Below are 19388 nucleotides of genomic sequence, written 5' to 3'. Positions count from 1 at the left end.
TTCCGGTCGAGACTGTACATCACTCGGTTTCCTTTTAGAGTATGATGATGCATTAGGTTCCATCCTTAACATTTATATACAACCGCTGGCTCGATGAAATATCCGTACCCAAAGACTGGAGTGTTGTACAGGTCACACCAATATTCAAGAAGGCAATAGGAGTAATCCACCAAATTACAGGCCCATATCATTAACGTCGATCTGCAGGAGGATTTTGGAAAATATATTGTGTCTGAACATTGTGTACAACCTCGAAGAGAACGGTCTATTGACAGACAGGAAATATGGATTTAGGAAACATCCTTCTTGTGAACACAAGTAGCTCTTTACTCACACGTAGTGTTGAGTGCAGTGGATTTGAAATTCATTCTGTGTTTCTAGATTTGCAGAAGGCTTTTCACACCGTACCTTAATCAAATCCAATGCTCACGGAATATCGTCTCAATTATGTGACTGGATTCGTGATTACCTGTCAGAGAGGTCACATTTTGTAGTAAGTGACGCAAAGTGTAAAACAGAAGTGGTTTCGGAATTCCCCAAATTAGTGTTTTAGGCCCCCTTCCGTTCGTTATCTATGTAAACGATTCAGGAGACACTCTGTGCAGCCGTCTTGGTTGTCCGCAGACGATGCTCTAATTTATCGTCTAATAAAGTCTTCAGAAGATCAAAACAAATTGCAAAAGTATTTGTAAAATATACAGGTACGGTGCGAAAATTGGCAATTGACCCGAAATAAAGAAAAGTGTGAAGTCATCCACACGGGTGTTAAAAGGAATCGGCGAAACATTTGCCACAAGATAAAGCAATCATATTTAAAAGCCCTAAATTCGACTAAACACCTACGAATTACAATACGAACAATTTAAATTGAAGAGAATACATAGAAAATGTTGTGGGGAAGGCGAACCAGAGACTGCGTTGAATTGGCAGACCAGTTAGAAAATACAACAGATGCGCTAAAGAGACTGCTTATGCTGCCCTTGTTCGTCCTCTTTTGGAGTCACTGTTGCTCGGTGTGGAATTCTTACCAGGTATGGTTAACGTGGTACATCGAGTGAGTTCAGAGAAGGGCAGCACGTTTTTTACTATTGACAAATAGACGAGAGAGTATCAGGATATGGTATAGGATTTGGGGTGGACATCATAAAACCAAACGCATTTCCCGTTGCCATGGGATCTTCTCGCGAAATTTCAATTAAGCAACTTCCTCCTCCGAATGCGAAAATATTTTTTTGCCGCCGATCTACACAGGGAGAAACGATCATCATAATAAAATAAGGGAAATTAGAGCTCGCGCAGAAAGATAGAGGTATTCGTTTTTTCCGCGTGCTGTTCGAGAGAGGAACCATAGAGAATTATCGTGAAGGTTGTACGATGAGCCCTCTGCCAGTGGCTTAAGTGTGATTTGAACGGTATCCGTGTAGATGTAGATACAGACGCAGATATATGTTGATGAATATGGGCAGTTTCCAAATATCGTCGCTCCCGCCGATTTGGTGACGAAAGCAAGTGATAAACCTTAGGAATAGTTTTCCCAAAAGGTGAGGTGGGGGGGGGGGGGGGGGGGGGAGAGAGGAGGGTTGAGCCAAAATATCTTAGTCTTTCATTTTGGGTTGTACAGGAGCGTCTGTGGATTTGAATTTGATTTCCTTCAGAGCGCCGTTTTTGTTAAAGTCAACTAAGTGCTAACACACCAGAGATTCATAAGACCAAATGCGAGGGTGATTTTATGGCCCCTCAGGATGTATAGTGAAGGTTTCAAAATTGCTTTCAGGATTGGTATCAACAGATTGAGGTTACATAGCGTTCCCTTTTAAAGAACGGATGAACATATCCATTCCGTATGGAGGGCATATGGCAGGGTTCTCCGAAAAGGTTCACATCGATCACCCAATTAAATTTTTTTTATTTTATTTCTTTAGCGTCAGACAGAAGGCACCCACAAAATAACCACGCAAACAGCACACCGGATGGTTATAATTAAACTGACAGTGTTCCAAGCGCTGCATTGCGGACTGTATATATCGCAGGACGTCGAAACATCGTAGGAATGTTCATTAATCGGTACACTCGCGGAGTAAACTGAAAAAAAGAAAAGTTCCACTTTCTGCCACCAGAGGAAAATATGGCGCTAGAAGCAGTCAGAATGTGATGCGGCTGCAGAAAAAGGGGAGGAACCACCAAACGCATGATAACTGTGGTTCTGGCATGTGTTTTAGGTTATGGTCACAAGTTACAACGCGTGTTCGGCAAAGTGCAGCATCCGTGACGTGGCATGGCCGACATTTTCTCGCAGCATAGCCAGTGTAATGAGAGCTGTATGCTATCGTATGCTATTCTTCAGACCAGGAAGACTCCAGATACTTTCCTAATAGGCACTGTCTTTCAAGTATCCCAACAATCAGAAGTCTCATGGACATAGGTCGGCGGTTGGGGAAGGCCACACATGTTGAAAGTGTCTAGAGATAATGCAGGCGCTACAGAAGGTTTCTTGAAGGAAATCTTTCACCTGGCAAGCGACATATTGTGTTACATTATCTTACATGAAAAAAGTTGTGTGGACTTAGTCGCTTTCTTTCAACGATGGAATCACCTGTTCCAGAGGGAAGTCCTCATAAAATGCAAATGTTACTGTAAACCTAAGAGGAACGCTTGGTCATCTCCTTGAAGAAAAACCAGTCGAAAATGAAGGAGCTTGTGAATCCGCAATGCAGCGCTGCTATTGCTGTCGTTCTGATAACTTTATCAGCAGTGCACGGTCTTCTTCTCAATGGCCATTGCGTTCCATACAAAAAACTTCAACGTTCTTAATCATTTACACCGACAGTCACTTCTAAGAAATCAACACGCGTCGACAAGCGACAAACAGCTTTTTTTCTTTTTTTCAGTCATCAACCTTCAGTCTGGTTTGAAGTGGAAGACCCCGAATTCCTGCGCTGTGACAACCTCTTCAACTCAGAATAGCACATACAACCTACGTCCTCAATTATTTGCTAGATGTATTCCACTATAGGTTTCGGCCTCTGCAACTTCCTCTAGTCCTCTAGTACCATGCAACTCTTTCACTGATGTTTTAGCAGATGTCCTAGCATCCTGCCTCTTCATCTGTCAGTGTTTTCCACATTTTCGTTTCCTCTCCGATTCTGCACAGAACCTCCTCATTCCTTACCTTATCAGTCCAATTAATTTTCAACATTCGTGTGTAGCTCTTTATCTCAAATGCTTCGTTTTTCTGCTGTTCCAGTTTTCTCACAGTTCATGGTTCACTCCAAGCGCACATTCTCTGAAATTTCATCCTCAAATTGAGATCTGTGTTAGATGCTAGTAGACTTCTCTCGGCCAGCAATGCCATTTTTTTCCGGTGCTATTCGGCTTTTGATGTCCTCTTTGCTCCGCCTGTCATTAGTTATTTTGCTGGATAGGTAGCAGACATCCCAACAGCGACTCGTATCATCACCCTGAATTTTGACTCCACTCCTCAACCATTCTTTTATTTTCATCATTGCAGGGGCAAAACACTACATCCCCGTCTTACAACCTTTCTAATACGAGCACTTTGTTGTTGGTCGTTCACTCTTATTATTCCTTCTTGGCTCTTGTACATATTGTATATTACCCGTCTCTCCCTACAGTTTACCCATAGTTTTTTTTCAGAATTTCGAACATTTTGCACCATTTTACACTGCCGAACTCTGTTTTCAGGTCGACAAGTCCTATGAACATTTCTTTATTTTTATTTGGTCTTGCTTCCATTATCAAACGCAACGTCAGAATTGCCTCTCTGGTTAATTTACCTTTCGTAAATCCAAACTAATTGTCATCGAAGACATACTCAATTTTCTTTTGCATTCTTCTGTCTATCATTCTTGTACAAACACCTTACTGACGCCAAAACAAGAAACATTTCACATTGCTTACAGAGCCATATAGTCACATGGTGATAGAAAGTAAAATTATTGTGTTTTTCAACTTTCTCCGCGAATACACCAACTAACGAAAATACCTGAGACGTATCAACGTCCTACTAAATATACAGCCTTCGCAGCAGCACTCATAACACAGTCAGTTTAATTACAACCAGCCGATATGTTCATGTCCAGCTAGAGAATCTGGCTAGCAGCACGTTGGAAAACAGATCACAGGCCAAACATAAAGCACACAAGGGAAGAAAATTTAGGAAAAACTATAACACCCACAATAAACCCCTTAACCCCTTACTGAAAGACGAACGCGAGCCTCTGACCCAACAAACAAAAAAAAGTGTGTGGAACCTTACGGGACTTAAGTGCTAAGGTCATCAGGCCCTAAGCTTACACACTACTTAACCTAAATTATCCTAAGGACAAACACACACACTCATGCCCAAGGGAGGACTCGAACCTCCGCCACGACCAGCCGCACAGTCCATGATTGCAGCGCCTAAGAGCGCTCGGCTAATCCCGCGCGGCTCTGACCCAACAACCTTCCTCCCATTGCAGCCGCAGTTACAGCTGGGAGAATTTCAGCAAACGATTGAAGACACTTCCTTTCGTGACATAGACACAATTCCCCCTGAATCACCAACTGACGAGAAATTTATGATAACCACTGTAACTCAGGCTATGTCATTCTTTCAGCCAGGTACATACCAGAGACAATCGAGATCTAAACGAGTCCTGGCATCACAAAAGAGGTTACTTCCAAAAAACGAGAAAGAAAACAATCCAAAATTAGACTATCAAGTAAAATACAAACTGGAGATCTTCTTAAGTGAGTTAAAAAATATACTACGACGAATGCATTTACTAGCTGAACGACAACCGGAAAGTAAAACTGCACCCAGGACTTGCAGTATGACCCAAAGATTCTCTTGCCTGAAGACATGTCTGCTTAGGTGAATATCTCGAACACACAAATATATCGTTAAGCTACAACGCACATTAACAAATACCTGCATTTCGTAATTCATAGCACAGAAATCCAAAAGTGTCCGTGAGGACGCGTATGAACTCACTTGCAATATGTCCGGATTACCAAACCAAAAACAGAAAAAAAGTGTACCGACGAAAATCCTTTGTTTCCCATGGACGGCTTTTCGCAGCACTCCTGAGCAACGTCAATACTTACTCTTCAATGACAGTTCTGCGTAAGTCGTGCTGATTACTTGGCCGTCGTCGACGTCCAAGAACAGATCATTTCAGTCGATACCACGAGTGGTATCTTGGTTTCATGCACAGGGAACAGGAAATCCATTCCATTCTGGTAATTCTAGCCTGCTGAAGGAACGTGTTCACGAGAGCAGCACGATGGGCATTTGAGTTATCGTCCATCAAGGTGATCAGTCACCAGATTGTTGCCAGAATGTCCCGCTATTGGTTGCAGAATCTCGGGCCTTTACCATAGAGCAGTGAGACACAATTCATAAAGTGATTTGGCTGAGGTACGTGGTATGTAGCTAGTACTTTCAACTCTATCATGCCGCTACTAGATACTTCTCCAGTATTTGTAACAATATCCTGATGTCATATCAGACGGTCTGCGATATATCCATTGGGTCATAGGCGAGTAAGGATGATGGTTAATTGACAATGAATTGCGATATAACTGAATGTTATCTCATACGCCTACTGGAATTTTATAGTGCGTAAGGCTGTCGTCCCTGAAGGAAAATGATAGTTAGTTGGAGGAAAGCGTACAACAGACTCTTCTGAAGGAAGAGTCTATTCTAAACCTAATCTAAATGATGATGATAAATGAAATGGGTGGAATTACTACAATCGCTCATGAACCACACGGGGGGGGGGGGGGGGGAGGGGGGGGGGGTACCACATAAGATTTACTACAAAAATTACTGATAATACAAGAAATGACTAGGGATAATGAAACGGTTGCCAGCCCACTGGGGCATTGAACCTCCAGAATCTGAAGAAAGATAATGGCACATAAATCTCAGCAATAATCACTCGCGTGGCAACTGAAGGTTTGTCACGCTTTTCACGCAGCAAAAAAATTCAAGAGAAAATAGATGAATCAGAAAGCACTGACTTTGCAGTAACTTATTCTGAAATACTAAATTTTGAAAGTAAAATTAAATTGAGTTACTGGTTAAATAAATGTAACTAGAACTTTGTTAGTAAGAAAAAAAAATTAGCCGCGTGGGATTAGCCGAATGGTCTGAGGCGTTGCAGTCATGGATTGTGCGGCTGATCCCGGCGGAGGTTAGAGTCCTCCCTCGGGCATGGGGGTGTGTGTTTGTCCTTAGGATTATTTAGGACAATTGAAAATTTTTTGTAAAAAAAATTACTTCCCATAGCCTCAGTGTATCCTAATCCAAAATTTAGAAAAAGGCAAGCAATTTACTTTTGATTATTGAAAGACTGAATTAAATTTACTTCAAGCAAATGAGGAACTGGTTTTACTTTCAATATAAGAACAATAAGATATATATCAAGGCAGCAGAAGTCACTAGCTCAGCTAAATACAGAATAAATGAAATGTGTACTCTTAATTTGCGTTGTATCTGTAGTTATTAGTTTTGTCAGTGAAAGTTCATGTTACTTTAAGTGAATGAAGTTAATATTCCGAATTACAAATTATTTAAGCCTCTGTTATGCAATACAAGTATAAACAGCTGTTGAGGCAGAAAATTTAGACTGAAACCGGTCATTAGCAAACACACAAAACTGGTACAAAATAGTTAATAAGTTTTCATGTTCTTACGGCACTCAGTGATTGCATGGAAAGAGACCCAGCCTGACAATAGTGTCTGTGAACAATGACAACACAGATGCTCTGCAGGTTTTAACTATTGCAGGTTATTATTCAAGTTAGTCATACTTTGTGAAGGAAATATCTCTGGATAATGAGTACGTAAGTTTATAATTTTTCAGTTAACAGTCTTCTAATGCTGAAGCCGTGCGGGCGATGAAGAATGTAGCCAGTGCTGAGCTGCTGCTGGTACTGCTGCTGTTGCAGGATGAGAACCCCGAGTCGTCGCCAGAGCCACGGATAATTATGGGACAGGCAACAGTCACAATTTCAGCTTCCCCGGCCTGTTCACTCCTACCGTGCTCTCAGTAATCGCAGGTTAACTAATAACGTGTGCCTACACTGGTGCGATTATAGGTGCACCCCTCGTCTGCGGGAGCACCCAACACACACTTCCGCACTGTTTCAGGACTCAATCTGCTGTGCTTCCTCTCTGCTCGTAGCGCGACAGAGACTCTCCATACACCAAGATAAACAGTGGCACAGCTACTGCCTTTTCGTCATTGCTTTCATTATATTTAGATAAATTTCCCTTGGCTTTTGCCCAGCAAATTACAAAATTTCATTATATAATCAATTATAAATAGTCAGGAATAAATACACACTATTTATAGGGAACAATTGACAGAAACAGGGGAAACCAATACAGTAGAAGAAGAATGGGTACCTTTGAGGGATGAAGTAGTGAAGGCAGCAGAGGATCAAGTAGGTAAAAAGACGAGGGCTAGAAGAAATCCTTGGGTAAAAGAAGAAATATTGAATTTAATTGATGAAAGGAGAAAATATAAAAATGCAGTCAATGAAGCAGGCAAAAAGGAATACAGACGTCTCAAAAATGAGATCGACAGGAAGTGCAAAATGGCTAAGTAGGGATGGATAGAGGACAAATGTAAGGATGTAGAGGCTTATCTCACTAGAGGTAAGATAGATACTGCCTACAGGAAAATTAAAGAGACCTTCGGAGAAAAGAGGACCACTTGTATGAATATCAAGAGCTCAGATGGAAACCCAGTTCTAAGCAAAGAAGGTAAAGCAGAAAGGTGGAAGGAGTATATAGAGGGTCTATACAAGGGCGATGTACTTCAGGACAATATTATGGAAATGGAAGAGGATGTAGATGAAGATGAAATGGGAGATACGATACTGCGTGAAGAGTTTGACAGAGCATTGAAAGACCAGAGTCGAAACAAGGCCCCCGGAGTAGACAACATTCCATTGGAACTACTGACGGCCTTGGGAGAGCCAGTCCTGACGAAACTGTACCATCTGGTGAGCAGGATGTATGAAACAGGCGAAATACCCTCAGACTTCAAGAAGAATATAATAATTCCAATCCCAATGAAAGCAGGTGTTGACAGTTGTGAAAATTACCGAACTATCAGTTTAATAACCCACAGCTGCAAAATATTAACTCGAATTCTTTACAGACGAATGGAAAAACTAGTAGAAGCCGACCTCGGGGAAGATCAGTTTGGATTCCGTAGAAATACAGGAACACGTGAGACAATACTAACCTTACGACTTATCCTAGAAGAAAGATTAAGGAAAGGCAAACGTACGTTTCTAGCATTTATAGACTTAGAGAAAGCTTTTGACAATGTTGACTGGAATACTCTCTTTCAAATTCTAAAGGTGACAGGGGTAAAATACAGGGAGCGAAAGGCTATTTACAATTTGTACAGAAGCCAGATGGCAGTTATAAGAGTCGAGGGACATGAAAGGGAAGCAGTGGTTGGGAAGGGAGTAAGACAGGGTTATAGCCTCTCCCCGGTGTTATTCAATCTGTATATTGAGCAAGCAGTAAAGGAAACAAAAGAAAAATTCGGAGTAGGTATTCAAATCCATGGAGAAGAAATAAAAACTTTAAGGTGTGCCGATGACATTGTAATTCTGTCAGAGACAGCAAAGGACTTGGAAGAGCAGTTGAACGGAATGGACAGTGTCTGGAAAGGAGGGTGCCGATGACATTGTAATTTAGTCAGAGACAGCAAAGGACTTGGAAGAGCAGTTGAACGGAATGGATAGTGTCTTGAAAGGAGGATATAAGATGAACATCAACAAAAGCAAAACGAGAATAATGGAATGTACTCGAATTAAGTCGGGTGATGCTGAGGGAATTAGATTAGGAAATGAGACACTTAAAGTAGTAAAGGAGTTTTGCTATTTGGGGAGCAAAATAACTGATGATGGTCGAAGTAGAGGCGATATAAAATGTAGACTGGCAATGGCAAGGAAAGCGTTTCTGAAGAAGAGAAATTTGTTAACATCGAGTATAGATTTAAGTGTCAGGAAGTCATTTCTGAAAGTATTTGTATGGAGTGTAGCCATGTATGGAAGTGAAACATGGACGATAAATAATTCGGACAAGAAGAGAATAGAAGCTTTCGAAATGTGGTGCTACAGAAGAATGCTGAAGATTAAGTGGGTAGATCACATAACTAATGAGGAAGTAGTGAATAGGATTGGGGGGAAGAGAAGTTTGTGGCACAACTTGACCAGAAGAAGGGATCGGTTGGTAGGACATGTTCTGAGGCATCAAGGGATCACCAGTGTAGTATTGGAGGGCAGCGTGGAGGGTAAAAATCGTAGAGGGAGACCAAGAGATGAATACACTAAGCAGAATCAGAAAGATGTAGGTTGCAGTAGGTACTGGGAGATGAAGAAGCGTGCACAGGATAGAGTAGCATGGAGAGCTGCATCAAACCAGTCTCAGGACTGAAGACAACAACAAACAACATAGTTTCAGTAATACAGTTTACAGATTCAGAGTCAGATTCCGTAGAAATATTGGAACACGTGAGGCAATACCGCCCCTACGACTTATCTTAGAAGTTAGATTAAGGAAAGGCAAACGTACGTATCTAGCATTTGTAGACTTAGAGAAAGCTATTGACAATGTTGACTGGACTACACCCTCTTTCAAATTTTGAAGGTGGCAGGGGTAAAATACAGGGAGCGAAAGGCTATTTACAATTTGTACAGAAACCAGATGGCAGTTATAAGAGTCGAGGGACATGAAAGGGAATCAGTGGTTGGGAAGGGAGTGAGACAGGGTTGTGGCCTCTCCCCGACGTTATTCAATCTGTACATTGAGCAAGCAGTGAAGGAAACAAAAGAAAAACTCTGAGTAGGAATTAAAATCCGTGAAGAAGAAATAAAAACTTTGAGGTGTTCCGATGACATTGTAATTTAGTCAGAGACAGCAAAGGACTTGGAAGAGCAGTTGAACGGAATGGATAGTGTCTTGAAAGGAGGATATAAGATGAACATCAACAAAAGCAAAACGAGGGTAACGGAATGCAGTCGAATTAAGCCGGGTGATGCTGAGGGAATTAGATTAGGAAATGAGACACTTAAAGTAGTAAATGAGTTTTGCTATTTGGGGAGCAAAATAACTGATGATGGTCGAAGTAGAGGCGATATAAAATGTAGACTAGCAAAGGCAAGGAAAGGGTTACTCAGAAGAAAAATTTGTTAACATCTAGATTTAAGTGTCAGGAAGTCGTTTCTGAAAGTACTTGTATGGAGTGTATCCATGTATGGAAGTGAAACATGGACGATAAATAGTTTGGACAAGAAGAGAATAGAAGCTTTCGGAATGTGGTGCTATTAAAGAATGCTGAAGATTAGATGGGTAGAGCACATAACTAATGAGGAGGTATTGAATAGGATTGGGGAGAAAGGAAGTTTGTGGCACAACTTGACTAGAAGAAGGGATCGGTTGATAGGACATGATCTGAGGCATCAGGGGATCACCAATTTATTGTTGGAGGGCAGCGTGGTGGGTAAAAATCGTAAAGGGAGACCAAGAGATGACTACACTAAACAGATTCAGAAGAATGTAGGTTGCAGTAGTTACTGGGAGATGAAGAAGGTTGCACAAGATAGAGTAGCATGGACTGAAGACCACAATAACAACATCACCTGGTAGAGAACTCTATAAGATATTACTGTAACTCTGTCTTCCGATATATATTACGAAAACAAATACAGTCTGCATATTGGCATCGAGCATATGCGCTGACTCCTATATAGAGGTACTGATCCACTCAGTGATGAAAGTCGCCTTCACAGACCATTCTGTAGTTGTGTATTACAGTCCCTCAACTAGTCCTTAGCTACGGCCACTGTATAAAAATCTGTAAGGTGGATGCCGATAACTTCGAGATCATAGCTGGGCTGGTGATGCGACATATATATATTCGATGAGGTTTCGGGATTGCAGCCGTGTGATGTTGACTTTTTACCACAATATTTCGGATGGCAATCGTCCAGGCATCATCCCGTGAGTGTCCGCCACTGGACGATTGGCAGCCGAAAAACTGTGGCAAGAAGTGAACATGGTCCGGCTGAAATTCCGAAACCTCATCGAAAACTTCAAGAATTGCATACATATAAATTTATTACTCTACATTTGGTAGGCAACCACGTTAAACATTCTGTTCCAGCCGATTTGTCACTGCGGACCAAAAAATGACTATTTCCCTAGTTTCCAGTGTTTCCATGTCAATCTTTTCTCGTATTCACCTTGCTGCCACATACAAAAATTTTGCTACATCAAGCAGAAGATATGCGAGTTCTGCTGCATTTCCTCAATTTATACATATTTTTCTGTCAATTTTTTCGTGTTTTTGTCACTTTTATGTCACTTTTGCCCACGCCATCACTTCTCGATATGTATTCTAAAACTGCTTGTAAATGTAGTGGTTACAGTTGTCAACACCTAGAACAAACGCACTATTTTTCTGGTTGGACGTTATGGTATAGCACTGTACTCGAATGCAGTTGTAGTGCATTTGATCTGTTCTCTGTATGTCTGTGCGTGTGTCGTGGATGGTCAGGAAGGATTGCTTCAGGTCTGCTGTCGGCTTCACGAGGCGTGAAAAGTGTACCACAGAGAAGGAGGAGGTAATTCATTACTACAGGAAATATGCTTTTGGTCTGTTAGGGCTTAGACTGAGCGCAGAGCTCACGCCCTTGATGGTGTGGTGTGGTTCAGCAAAAGACACATGGTGCATCCAGGCGGCCATGTCCTTAGCTAAAGAGCGTTCTATTACCAGTTGAGGGACTGCAATATACAACTACAGAGTGGATCAAATGGTTCAAATGGTTCTGAGCACTAAGGGATTTAACATCTGATGTCATGAGTCCCCTAGAACTTAGAACTACTTAAACCTAACTAACCTAAGGACATCACACACATCCATGCCCGAGGCAGGATTCGAACCTGCGACCGTTGCGGTCGCGCGGTTCCAGAATGAAGCGCCTACAGCCACACCGGCCGGCTCAGAGTGGACCGTGTGTCTGACCCTGTGAAGGCGTGATCAGATGTTTTAAACCCTAACAAACAGTTTGTACACTGTGCTTCTCTTTACCCTCAGCCAATCACAGTCATGCTGTGTCAGCTAATTAGTAGTTGCTGTATGGCCACATTATACTTACTGTCTGTTGAACTAATAGTGATACATTCGAGTTGACTGTTGTTTCTGATGCTCTCCTGGAAAAAAGAAAACCACATGCCTCTAAATCGACTTTCATCTGCGTTACAGAATGGCAGATAATGGATGGAAGGATGGGATGAGATGGAGTTGTAAAGAGTTACGATTTAATGGTAGACTGGTGATGCATTCTAGACAGGGAGGGAGATGTCGCTGCACGTCATTTATTGCCCATTTAACAATTTTTGTTTTACCTTGTTCTGTTGGGTGTATCAGTTATATGGCATAACCTGCACTCGACTGGTATACAAGGGCATGCAAATGATTAACTTTTCAGGGCATTCACACAAAGTTGGCGCCAGTGGGGACACTTACAACGTGCTGACATGAGGAAAGTTTCCAACTTATTTCTCATACACAAACAGCAGTTGACCGGCGTTGCCTGGTGAAACGTTATTGAGATGCCTCGTGTGAGGAGGAGAAATGCGTACCATGACGTTTCCGACTTTTATAAAGGTTGGATTGTAGCCTATGGCGATTGCGGTTTATCGTATCGCGACATTGCTGCTCGCGTTGGTCGAGATCCAATGACTGTTAGCACAATATGGAATCGGTGGGTTCAGGAGGGTACCGGCAATACGGAACGCCGTGCTGGATCCCAACGGCCTCGTATCACTAGCAGTCGAGATGACATGCTTCTTATCCGCATGGCTGTAACTGATCGTCCAGCCACGTCTCGATGCCTGAGTCAACAGATGGGGTCGTTTGCAAGACAACAACCAATAGTTCGACGACGTTTGCAGCAGCATGGACTATCAACTCGGAGACCATGGCTGCGCTTACCCTTGACGATGCATCACAGAAAGGAGCGCCTGCGTTGGTGTACTCAACGACTAACGAGTGTGCACGACTGGCAAAACGTCATTTTTTCGGCTGAATCCAGGTTCTGTTTACAGCCTCATGATGGTCCCATCCGTGTTTGGCGACATCGCGGTGAACGCACATTGGAAGCGTGTATTTGTCATCGCCATATTGGCGCATCACCGCGCGTGCTGGTATGGGGTGCCACTGGTTACATGTCCCGGTCACCTCTTGTTCGCATTGACGGCACTTTGAACAGTGGACATAACATTTCAGATGTGTTGCAACCCGTGGCTCTACCCTTCATTCGATCCCTGCGAAACCCTACATTTCAGCAGGATAATGCACGACCGCATGTTACAGGTCCTGTACGGGACCTTCTGGATACAGAAAATGTTCGATTGCTGCCCTGGCCAGCACATTCTCCAGATCTCTTACCCATTGAAAACGTCTGGTCAATGGTGGCCGAGCAACTGGCTCGTCACAATACGCCAGTCACTACTCTTGATGAACTGTGGTATCGTGTTGAAGCTGCATGGGCAGCTGTACCTGTACATATCATCGAAGCTCTGTTTGACTCAATGCCCAGGCGTATCAAGGCCGTTATTACGGCCAGAGGTGTTTGTTCTGGGTACTGATTTCTCAGGATCTATGCACCCAAACTACGTGAAAATGTAATCACGTCAGTTCTAGTATAATATATTTGTCCAATGAATACCCGTTTATCATCTGCATTTCTACTTTGTGTAGCAATTTTAATGGCCAGTAGTGTATATTATGCATGTATTAAGTTTTAATAAAGTAGTTTTATCTTCTTAAAGTTGGTAATTTTGAAGAGTTTGATAGAAAACTTGCATGGTGGATGTATGTCAGATGTTGGACATTGTGTGCAGGTGACTTAAACCACTTAGTGGATCAGTACCTGTACATTTGATGGCGTCAGCACATATGCTCGATGCCAGAAGTAGTGAAGTTTTTATAGCTCATAGTCATTTTTTCTCTATTAGACAGTACAAAATAACAAAGACAGAGAGACATGAATGTACCCTGAGGGATGTGGAGCTCCTTCAGACTGCAGTACCTGCATGTAGTTTGGAAAGGCATCGCAAGGCAGTAGCAAAATCCTCGTCCTCGTCATTCTCCTAGTTCCCATTGCTGCTTCTACTGTCTTTCTGTACTACAGCCACATGTTGCAGGAGATAGATCCGTTTGGTTTGGGCCTTACACATTGTACACATTAGGTTGAGCTATGACAGCATGTTCCCATTTTCCACCAACTGGTGAGAACACGGTCCTGTCGCATTAACTGAGGAGCAGTTACAAGATACAGTGGGACAGTCTAAAAAGCCACATTGGAGTTTTACTGTAGAAGATAGGTTCGAAAGAAGTGACTGATTTCGAGATATGAGAGTGCCATGAATATGATTCACTAGTGGCTATAGCCATTATAAGACATAACCATAGGATCCAATACAGGCATGTGACTGAATGGAAAGACTTGATTCTACATCACAGACAGCATTTCTACCAGAAAATATAACCCTACAGATCTGAAAAGCCAGTGTATTGGTCCTAGGATTCTGTACATTTCCTAAGACCTCAATCTAGCATGGCATTTCTTAAAAAATTTTTCGTCACAAAGCAAATGATCTACTGTATGCCATCATTCTCAATCAACCGTCATCCTCCCTCACCTATAATCCAGTGGATATATCGCAGAACCCCTGCCATTGCATTGGGATATGAATTGTTACGAGAACTGGAGAAATATCTGCTGGTGGCATGAGGGAGTTGCAAATACCAGATTCATGCCACAGTCCTTAGCCGAATCACTTTCTAAATTCTGTGCACCCCCACTTTGGTTTTGTCAATACATATCACGCGATCACCCTCTATATTCATTGTCATGGTATTTGTGTGGAAAACTACTTCATTCAGAATCAACACCATATCTCGATTTATAAAGCTTGTATAATTTTTAACATGGGTATTGTAAGTTATACTTGTGTGTTCCTGTAGAACCAAAACTGCTTGTGAAAATAACATTGACGTTGTAATAGCTGGTCGATTATAAGACGATGACATCTCTCTTTCTAGAACCCAGTAGTACCACTCAATAGAATAACAAATGACAAATGTCCATCCACAACGGATTTTCGCTCAGTATTATTCGGTGTCACAAGCATTCATTTATTGGCGAAGTATTATACTTAGTAGGGGATGTGTGATAGATTCGCCGTAATCAGTAGGCTTGTAAAGTACATGTAGTGTGGCCAGTGTTCCACCATGTGCTAAGAATATGGCTTTCTCTTGTCATAGGGATGCTATGGATTGACGTCAGAAATTGTAATAGCCATTTGAGATAAGGAAGATATCTTTATGTGGAAAATTATACATAGTCATAAGAAAGATATAAATTTTCATGTTTCCAGAGCAACAGTCGTTCGGGAGGGATATTTCGTATACTCTGCCCATTGTCAAATGAGATCAGATTGACACAGCAATCGTAATATTTAACTCTAAGTACAATGATAAAATATACGTGGATGGTTTCCTAGGACGTTTCCCCCTCTAGGTGGCTGAATGGCGAACAAATACTCAATACATGCTGGGGAAGCCTTCGTGATTCCATGTTGTCTGTCGACATTTGACAAGATTTAATACGGGCGTGTGTTTGCACTGGCCAATTGTTCGGCCCCATCTAAGATGTTCGGTTCACTGCTTCTACTATTCTCCATCTTTATTTGGTTGAGAAAACATCGATTGTGGTGTGTGTTGTGTGCATCCACAAACATAAAAAAAGTTTTGCATCATCCAGGTTCCCAGAACTCCTGAAGGTAGACGTTTACTGTGGATATTGTATCATAGACAGAGTCCCTTTGACTGGTCAGAGATGTCACTAAACGCGCCCAAAGATGTAAACAACCATGCATGAGCAGCGCCTATTACACGGAGGGGGTCTGACAGCCACTTCGTGTCAGTCATTCCACCAGGAAGGAGGTACACGGTTTGTGATGTCTGTAGTTCAATCATGGCTAGACGGTCAGTACAGAGGTTTGATCGAATTGTTATTTTGTGGCAGGAAGGGCTCTCAACAAGGCAGGTGTCCAAGAGTCACGGAGTGAACCAAAGCGATGTTGTTCGGACATAGAGGAGATACAGAGAGACAGGAACTATCGATCACATGCCTCCCTCAGGCCGCCCAAGGGCTACTACTGCAGTGGGTGACCGTCTACCTACGGATTGTGGCTTGGCGGAACACTGACATGTTGAATAATGCTTTTCGTGCAGCCACAGGACATCGTGTTACGATCAAACTGTGCACAACAGACTGAATGATGCGCAACTTCGCTCCTGATGTCTATGGCGAGGTCCATCTTTGCAACCACGAAACCAGGCAGCCTCGGTACAGATGGGCCCAGCAACATGCCGAATGGATTGCTCAGGATTGGCGTCACATTCTCTTCGCCGATAGGTGTCACATATGCCTTCAACCAGACAATCATCGGAGACGTGTTTGGAGGCAACCCGGTCAGGCTGAATGCCTTAGACACACTTTTCAGCGAGTGCGCAAGGTGGAGTTTCCCTGCTGTTTTGGGGTGGCATTATGTGGGGCCGATATACGCCGCTGGAGGTCATGAAAGGCCGACGGCTGGACGATATGTGAATGCCATCATCCAGCCGGTAGACATTCGTCTTCATGGACGACAATTCGCAACCACATCGTGCACATCTTGTGAATGATTTCCTTCAGGATAACGACATCGCTATACTAGAGTGGCCAGCATGTTCTCCAGACATGAACCCTATCGAACAAGCCTGGGATAGACTGAAGAGAGCTACTTATGGACGATTTGACCAACCAACCACTCTGAGGGACCTAAGCCGAATCGCGATTGAGGCGTGGGACAATCTGGACCAACAATGCCTTGATGAACTTGTGAAAAGTATGCCACGTCGAATACAGGCATGCATTAATGAAAGAGGACGTGCTACTGGGCATTAGAGGTACCTGTGTGTACAGAAATCTGGACCATCACCTCTGAAGGTCTCGCTGTATGGTGGTACAACATGCAATGTGTGGTTTTCATGAGCAATAAAAACGGCGGAAATGATGTTTATGTTGATCTCTATTCCAATTTTCTGCACAGGTTGGGAACTCTCGGAACCGAGGTGTCGCAAAACTGTTTTTGATGTGTGTAGATGGTGAAAGACAGGTGTAAGAGACATGTTCTGGTTCTCTAGACATGAAAAACACCTATTTGGCTTTGTGAAGTAGAAGGATTTATTTGGAATCTGTTATATCATCGACATCGGTGTTCATTACAAAAAATATGAGTTGAAATACCAGTTTCCTCTATTTTCGAGTTTTCATGTAAAATTCTTCACAGACGAGAGCACGGGTGTGTGTGTTGCCCGTAGCGTAAGTTAGTTTCAGCTGAATTAAGTATTGTGTAAGCCTAGGGACCGATGTCCTCAGCAGTTTGGTCCCACTGGACCCTACCACAAATTTCCAAATTTCACAGACGAGATAAGTTTCTAGTTACTAGGTGGTTTTTAGCATGTTCCACGTCACTGGAAATCTCTTAACTTACTGCATTCTAGAGATACGGTTTCCATTCCTTATATTTTTTATTATACTGTGGAAGCGATCGGTAGCATATTGCTATGTGCTTGGTACTGAGAACTACAATGCAAATGGCATGATATTGTGGCGAATTGTGTGAAAATACATATGTTCTTTTAATTCCAGAGTCTGGATATGGCTGTAGAATGCATAGTAGCAAGCAAGTAAGCAGGTCGGGGTCGGAAGCGTTAACGCCTTTATACTGAGGGAAACCATCCCAGTCTTGCATACAATGTCAGAAAGTGACCACAGTACACTGAGTGCTCTCAGTTTTGTGCATCAGCACAGCATGTGTGGGGTCAGTCAACCCGTGACAGTTGGCCGCAGTTGATGGCCGCTTAACCTCAAGGGAAATATTTACAGTGACAAGGACTATATGTGGTGCATGTCCATACTTTTTTTTTTTTTGGGCAGGATATATGTACAAGTTCGTGGTGGCCGATAGCTATATGCCGGATGAAGAAGTGATGATTTTGTATATTGCAGGATACGAATTGTGTTTATGGCATCGACATGGTATGGGCGATATAGTCCAGTTGGAGACCGGTTTCATACCGAAAAATTCAATCTTTCCTCGATAGTAGTAGAGCATTGTAATTGAGGAATTGCCTTTGGAGATAGTTTCCACATTTAGTGATCTACACTCCTGGAAATGGAAAAAAGAACACATTGACACCGGTGTGTCAGACCCACCATACTTGCTCCGGACACTGCGAGGGGGCTGTACAAGCAATGATCACACGCACGGCACAGCGGACACACAAGGAACCGCGGTGTTGGCCGTCGAATGGCGCTAGCTGCGCACCATTTGTGCACCGCCGCCGTCAGTGTCAGCCAGTTTGCCGTGGCATACGGAGCTCCATCGCAGTCTTTAACACTGGTAGCATGCCGCGACAGCGTGGACGTGAACCGTATGTGCAGTTGACGGACTTTGAGCGAGGGCGTAGAGTGGGCATGCGGGAGGCCGGGTGGACGTACCGCCGAATTGCTCAACACGTGGGGCGTGAGGTCTCCACAGTACATCGATGTTGTCGCCAGTGGTCGGCGGAAGGTGCACGTGCCCGTCGACCTGGGACCGGACCGCAGCGACGCACGGTTGCACGCCAAGACCGTAGGATCCTACGCAGTGCCGTAGGGGACCGCACCGCCACTTCCCAGCAAATTAGGGATACTGTTGCTCCTGGGGTATCGGCGAGGACCATTCGCAACCGTCTTCATGAAGCTGGGCTACGGTCCCGCACACCGTTAGGCCGTCTTCCGCTCACGCCCCAACATCGTGCATCCCGCCTCCAGTGGTGTCGCGACAGGCGTGAATGGAGGGACGAATGGAGACGTGTCGTCTTCAGCGATGAGAGTCGCTTCTGCCTTGGTGCCAATGATGGTCGTATGCGTGTTTGGCGCCGTGCAGGTGAGCGCCACAATCAGGACTGCATACGACCGAGGCACACAGGGCCAACACCCGGCATCATGGTGTGGGGAGAGATCTCCTACACTGGCCGTACACCTCTGGTGATCGTCGAGGGGACACTGAATCGTGCACGGTACATTCAAACCGTCATCGAACCCATCGTTCTACCATTCCTAGACCGGCAAGGGAACTTGCTGTTCCAACAGGACAATGCACGTCCGCATGTATCCCGTGCCACCCAACGTGCTCTAGAATGTGTAAGTCAACTACCCTGGCCAGCAAGGTCTCCGGATCTGTCCCCCATTGA

The sequence above is a fragment of the Schistocerca gregaria genome, chromosome 2 (assembly GCF_023897955.1).
Source record: "Schistocerca gregaria isolate iqSchGreg1 chromosome 2, iqSchGreg1.2, whole genome shotgun sequence".
NCBI lineage: Eukaryota > Metazoa > Arthropoda > Insecta > Orthoptera > Acrididae > Schistocerca > Schistocerca gregaria.
Note: the sequence above shows the minus strand (reverse complement) of the source record.